The sequence below is a fragment of the Equus przewalskii genome, chromosome 31 (assembly GCF_037783145.1).
Source record: "Equus przewalskii isolate Varuska chromosome 31, EquPr2, whole genome shotgun sequence".
NCBI lineage: Eukaryota > Metazoa > Chordata > Mammalia > Perissodactyla > Equidae > Equus > Equus przewalskii.
Window position 1 is genome coordinate 8140585 of NC_091861.1, and position 6372 is coordinate 8146956.

General features: G+C 50.9%; 1 long non-coding RNA gene across 1 annotated transcript; it reads left to right on the forward strand.

Moving 5' to 3' along the window:
* Window positions 1-520: 520 nt before the first annotated feature.
* On the forward strand, window positions 521-5211 carry LOC139080664 (uncharacterized). Its single transcript, XR_011535354.1, has 3 exons — window positions 521-951; window positions 1130-1663; window positions 3217-5211. It is a non-coding gene; the product is annotated as an uncharacterized lncRNA (long non-coding RNA).
* Window positions 5212-6372: the final 1161 nt, after the last annotated feature.

Below are 6372 nucleotides of genomic sequence, written 5' to 3' on the forward strand. Positions count from 1 at the left end.
CCCCTGGGAAGGGGCCTTTTCCCAGATGCTCCGGGAGCTGCTTGGCAGGATGCCCTCCTGAGGGAAACCCAGCCCAGTGAGTGCCTGTGGCTGTGATCAGACCTGGGGGGTCCTGTCCAAGTGGGAGCCTGAGTAGGGGATGCTCTGGGCCGGAAGAGGGGCCCCTGTTCCTTTCAGGGCTGGACTTGGGACATGCTCACCAGCTCTCCAGCTCCCAGAGCCTCCCCAGGGGGTCCCTTCAGCCATAACCCAAAGGTTGGGAGCCAGGGGTCTCTGCACACATAGTACCCTCCCTGCATATGAACATATTCCCTCCACCCCATGCAGAATGGCATCGTCTTCCTGGAACATTATGGCCAGTGTGTGTTTACCTTTGGCAGCCATGGCTTCCCCATGTGTCTCAGGCATGGCCCCTCACACACAGCTCTTCTCTTTGTTCTCAGAGGCCAAAGCCAGGGAGGAGGCTTCTGGGAAACACCTGGGGCCGCTGGGCAGAGGTGAGCTGTGCCCCCCGCCTGCTGAAGAGCTCCATGTGGATTCTGGAGGCCAGCCCGCCCCAAACCCCTGAGAACTTCACCTGCAGGATTTTCCTGAGCTCTCTCCCTTCCCTGGGAGCCAGGTGATTATTTAATATCCAAAATGCTAATGAAGATCAAAGTGACTCTGCCATTCACCCTGGGGGTGCGGCAGCCTCTACAGGTATTTACAACGCAACCTGTGCCAGACCTGCAGGGGTGCCAGCCTGCAAGGACTTCTCCCAGGGAACCAGTGACATCGTGATCCACCCTGGGGGTGTGCTTGGAAATTTAGTTAATGGTGTCTTATCTCAAAAAGTGATAAGAAACTCAGGAGGAACTGATAATACTCAGACATTTCCTCAAGCAAGTGTGACAGAACCACACCCAGTCCTGCTTTTCCAGTCTGATTTACTTGCTGAGCCAGGTGTAGCAGGTGAGTGGTTGTTTTCTCTCCCCCTTGATGGTCCCAGAAACCTTGGGAGCCAGTGAGGTTCACCCTGCCCATGCCCTCAGGATGCTGTTGACGTGACTGTCAGGGGGTTTGTCTTCCTGTCGCTCCATCAGGATGCTCCATTTCACTAAACTTGCGTTTTTCTATCCTTAATTGGCAGATCCCTACCGAAACTGTGGTCTCTTCTCAAGCAATTTTCTGGTACAAACATGTTCCTGGCTGGCTCGTGAGCAGTACTTTCTGGCATTCGTGTTAGCGCTGATCCAAGCTGTGGTTCTTGACCGTCTGCGAGACTGCCCGACCGGTTTTCAAGACCAAGCAGACCCACAGACTTAGAAAGACAGGTTGGCTCCACCCGCTGAAGTGCCCTGAGACCCAGGAGCAGTAGGGCAGGGCATCAGCATTCCCCATCTCCTGTCACTGTCCCCCCATTTCCTATCACCGACCGACTCATGTTGCTTCTCCCTCAAGTCAAACCACAGGGAGGGGCTGTTAAGTTTTAGAGAAAATCAAACTCTTTTTTTTTTTTTTTTAAATCAAGTTGCGTTCTTGTAAACACTCTTCTGACTGTCTCATTCTGATGACGTGATTACGTTTTGGGGGATGTTTCCAAAGTTTTATGGTTTTACCAGCTGCCGGGACCTGGGCGCTTCCGTGGAGGACACAGGCTGGCTCCCCTCCTGAGTTTCCAGCGGTAAGAGCTCCACTCCATTCCCAGCTTTTACACATCAGTCTCCTCGAACACGGGCTTCCTGGTTTCCATCTTGCAACATAAACCAAACCGCAGAGGTTACGACTTCTCCGCGTTTCTTCTTTCATGAACCACCAGGCAGTGAGCAAGCCCTGCCCATTTCCTGCCCACGTGCACGGCCTGCAACGACCTTTTCCTCCAGGAAGTGAAGTCAAAAGCAGAGCCCGAACAATAGCGAGGCCACTTCCTGAGGCTCCTCTGCAGCCCTGTCGCGGTCAGAAGTGCCCTGTCTTCAGATAGACCTGAAATTCTTCATGTAACAAACCCCAGCCCATCCCACAAACTCCAGGCCTTCGAAATTAAATATGGATTAACTCTACCTTTATGCATGGAGATGTTGATCTGTTATTTATTTTACTTATTTGTATTTAGGTTATTCCTTTGCTCGTGTAGCTGAGGCTCCCAGGGGAGCTGTTAGAGAAAGCCCTTCTGGTAGAAGCAGAGTTAGGAGGCTGGGTTTTTGTGACATCAGATAGCCCTGGTGGGGGCTGGTTTTTTGCTATTACAAAGAGCACAGAAAGTGTCGTAAAAAGACAGCTGGGCCGAACAGCAAGCAACTGACTGGGTGTACTGAGCACACAGCCATGGCCGCCAAAGTAGGGGACTTGTAACAAGAGCCCATGATGGACCCAGCTGTCAGGGTGCTCACAGTTTAGGCGCCCACACCCACTTCAAGCTGGCACCCCCAGCAGGGGCACAATGATGGGTTCTGAGCGGGGGAGCAGACACTTCCCACCTCAGAGACATCTTTGAGTCCCATCCCAACTCTTTGAGAACCAAGTGCAATTTCAGCTGCCCTTGGCTGGCCTCTCTTGTCCTTTGTACATCACCGTGGGCTCTGAGTGACGCCCTTGATGTCTCTTCCCAGCTCCGCCACTCCCTCCCTGTGTCAACCCGGCAAGTCAGTCAACCCTTCTTTCAATTTCCTCACCTGCACGATGGGGATAAGTGTTCTCACCTCACAGGGTGTTGGGAGGATTAATGGAGCGATTGCACGTAAAATGCTGGCACCTAGTGGAGTTGTCACAAGTGTCAGGTAGTCTCATGCATCTTTGCATCCCAGATACGGGCTGGCCTGCAGTGGGCTGCGGCATGATGATACGTGGGACGGCAGGCAGGTGTCAAACTTCACATTTCCTTATTTTTCTCTCTCCTCCAGTATATCCTTTCTAGATAATCCTGCCAAGATGCAGACCCCCTGATCACTTCCGTGGGGCGGCTGTGGAGAACCTGACTTCCCGGGGGTGCCCTGCTCTCTGTCTCAGCCAGCTCTCTGTCACCTCCCTTCCCAGGCCAGGTGGCAGCATGCTTCGGGGGCAGCACCGCTGGACAGTGACTGGGCAGACCCTGATGGCTGGGGACTGTCTGGGCCAATATGTCCAGGTCCTCATAGCAACCACGTCACCCCTCCAGGGTGGCACATTTTCTTCCTCCGCTCTTCTTATTCCTTATTACCCTTTCTTCTTCCCTCATGTGTTTATTTATCTACCCAACAGATCTTTATTGGGCGATACCATGACAAGGACACAAAGACCACTAAGGTGATGAAACAGTGCCTGTCCTCGGTTTGGAGTGACAGCCAGTTGCACATCATGCTGACTGACGTGTGGTGATACCAGTTACGAGGGGGGACGCGCAGCACAAGCCCCTGATGGCCAAGATGTGCCTGTGTGCTGGCCACGCTGGGCCCCACCGATGCTGGCGGCCCCGGGCTCTGGCAGTGCCAGGCGGGGTGCCCTCTGCAGAGCTCCCGAGGGTGTCTGCCGGAGGGCCCCTTCCTCCTCTAAGGGAGGCGCCACTGGGCCTGTCATGCTGGGGTGATCTCACGCGGATCAAGGCTTTTCTGTTCTTCCTGTTTAGAAACTTGAAACAGAAAACAGAGATCAGATACTGTGTGATTCTCTCTGAGCTCCTTCAGGTGCACAAAAAACGAAAAAGTTTCCAGTCCCTCTGCTTTCGGTTTCATCCGTTCGCTGTGATAAGCTTCTGGAAGTGAGCGCCATCTCCCCCGAGCCGAGAGCAGCACAGACAACCCCACCCCTGCCTGCAAGGGTCCACCTGCTCCTGAGTGCCTGTCGACTTCGAGCTACATCTCAAACATCCTCGGCTCCATCGTCTGTTTGTGGCTCATACACTGCTCTGTTCTTGAAAGAAATATAAACAGAACTACCCCCGCCACAGCCGGCTGTGGCAGGGCCGGCAGAGGGAGCTCAGGATGTCATTAATCATTAATTAAGTGTGTTCAGAATTTCTAATGCTTGGCATAGGGGCAGTGGAAGCAAACATCTATAAATGACCCAGATCTTACCGACAGGGAATGAAACTCATCATAGAACACTCCTGAGTCTGCGCCAGACACAGCAGGTTCATTTCCACATGGGCGCGGGTGGCAACGTCACCTTGAGGAGCACCAAATCCGACTGGCGAACCTGGCGTGTGCCGTGTACCATGCCCCCTCTCTATCGCAGGCGAGGGCTTTCTTCGGTAGCTCAGATCAGTACCTCGGTCGACACTGACCACTGGGTAAGATCTTTAAGGGCCTGGTGTGAGCTCAGTGAGGACTCATTGCAAAATGTGTGTAAAGGCAGAGGGTGTGGCAGACGTTGGTGTGCGTGTGGTGGGGCGATGAGCACGTGCAAGCAATTTGAAGGCCTTTCTGCCAACTGGCCCCTTGCATTTTATAATTACACGGTGGCCCAAGCACTACAAGTATTTTTAGAGGCCGTATTTTTGGATTCTGAGAGATTTCCAAACACTAGGGAAGACGTTTTTTCAATTTAGTCACTCTAGGCTGATGGAAGGAGACCGAAGAACTCATCCAGCTATAAAGGAGTCAGTCCAGTGTCACTGGGATCAGTGATACGGTGACGATTTTCCAGCCCAAAGTATTAATTCAGGGACCCGGGAACCGCCGTCTCCTGCCTGTGGCAGGCTGTGTTCTGAACAAGAGCTAGCTGGCTGCACGCACTTTTCCAGGCAGGCTAACTGGACGGCAGCCACGTGGATCCTCGCTGGACAGCCCTATGGAAATAATTCCTCAAAAGCAGTGCACTTCATTCCTCCCCCCCGACTTAACCTGTAATTCTTTTTGTTTTTTTTTCTGAGGAAGATTAGCCCTGAGCTAACATCTGCTGCCAATCCTCCTCTTTTTGCTGAGGAAGGCTGGCCCTGAGCTAACATCCGTGCCCATCTTCCTCCGCTTTCTATGTGGGACGCCTGCCACAGCATGGCTTGCCAAGCGGTGCCATGTCCACACCCAGGATCCGAATTGGTGAACCCCAGGCCACTGAAGCGGAACGTGCGAACTTAATTGCTACACCACTCGGCTGGCCCCTAACCTGTAACTCATTTTGATAAACATAAAAATCCCAGACACCACTGGAATTTGTTGCAAATTTTCTTTTAAATTTTGATTTCAAATTTCTTCTATTGTAAGAGATCAATATGTATTTGCTGAATGAATGAACTAATAAACTGATGAATCAGAACAATTTAGTGATTGCTTATTATTAAACTTAAACCTTGCCCCAGCCGCGTGAATGGTGGGTATTCTTTTTCCCATTTTACAGATAAGGAAACAGTCTGAAAATAAAATTTGAGTGTCTTGCCTAAGGTCCCAAGTGTAGACGGAGAAGCCAGGATTCAAATGCAGGTCTCCCTGACTCTGAAGTCCACGTTTTCTTTGTTACTCGGTCCTGTGAATATTCCTCCAACCCTTTTAGAGGCCAGTCTGGTGGTGGAGTGGTTAAGTTCGTGCACTCCACTTTGATAGGGAGGCTTTGCGGGCCTGGATCCCGTGTGTGGACATACACACCACTCATCATCCATGGCTTGGTAGCATCCCACATACAAAACAGAGGAAGATTGGCAACAGATGTTAGCTCAGGGCCAATCTTCCTTACCAAAAAAAAAAAAAAAAAGAAGAAGAAGAAGAAGATGTAATATTCATATCTATTTTTGGTGATTTATGTAGGTGTGTGTTCCGAATAAAATATACTACTGTGCTCCAAATAGGTTTTACAATCAATTAGGATGCTCTTGCTCAAGTGAAAGGAAGAAATTTAAAATAATTGTGCAAGTTTGATTTTAACCATTTATCTCAAATATTTTATATCATCCCCCTCAAACATGTTTGAAGTGGATTTCATTGCCCTGGATACTGTACCAAATTTAGTACAAAGATTAGAGTGATCCTGACCTTGTTATGACTCTTTCAAGTGAATCTTCTAAGACAGCCCCTCGGAAGGAAGACGTCCAGCAATCCTGCGGAGTCCAGAATTAGGGCATCAGAATGACAAGAGCCAGGGAGCAGAGTCGAAGGGTGGAGGCAAGGGCAAGTTCACATGACAGCTGTGCTCAGGGAGCGTAGTTATGGGTGTTCTTTGCCCCAGAAATGAAGACAAAAAGCCCATGAGCTATATTCCATCAGCCTTGGAAGTCGCCAGCTGACACGACAGTGGGATCATGTCATATGAGTTATTGTGGCAACTGGGAGTCGACGGCCAGGAGAACCAAGGGGCCGCCCGGGGACCAGGTGCGTTCAGGTGGTAGAAAGAGCAGATGCTCTGGAATCCTTAGATGGGGGTTAGAATTTCTTCTCCAGCACTTACTTGCTGGTTAACCCAGTGCAAGTTTGTTGACCTCTCTGAGTT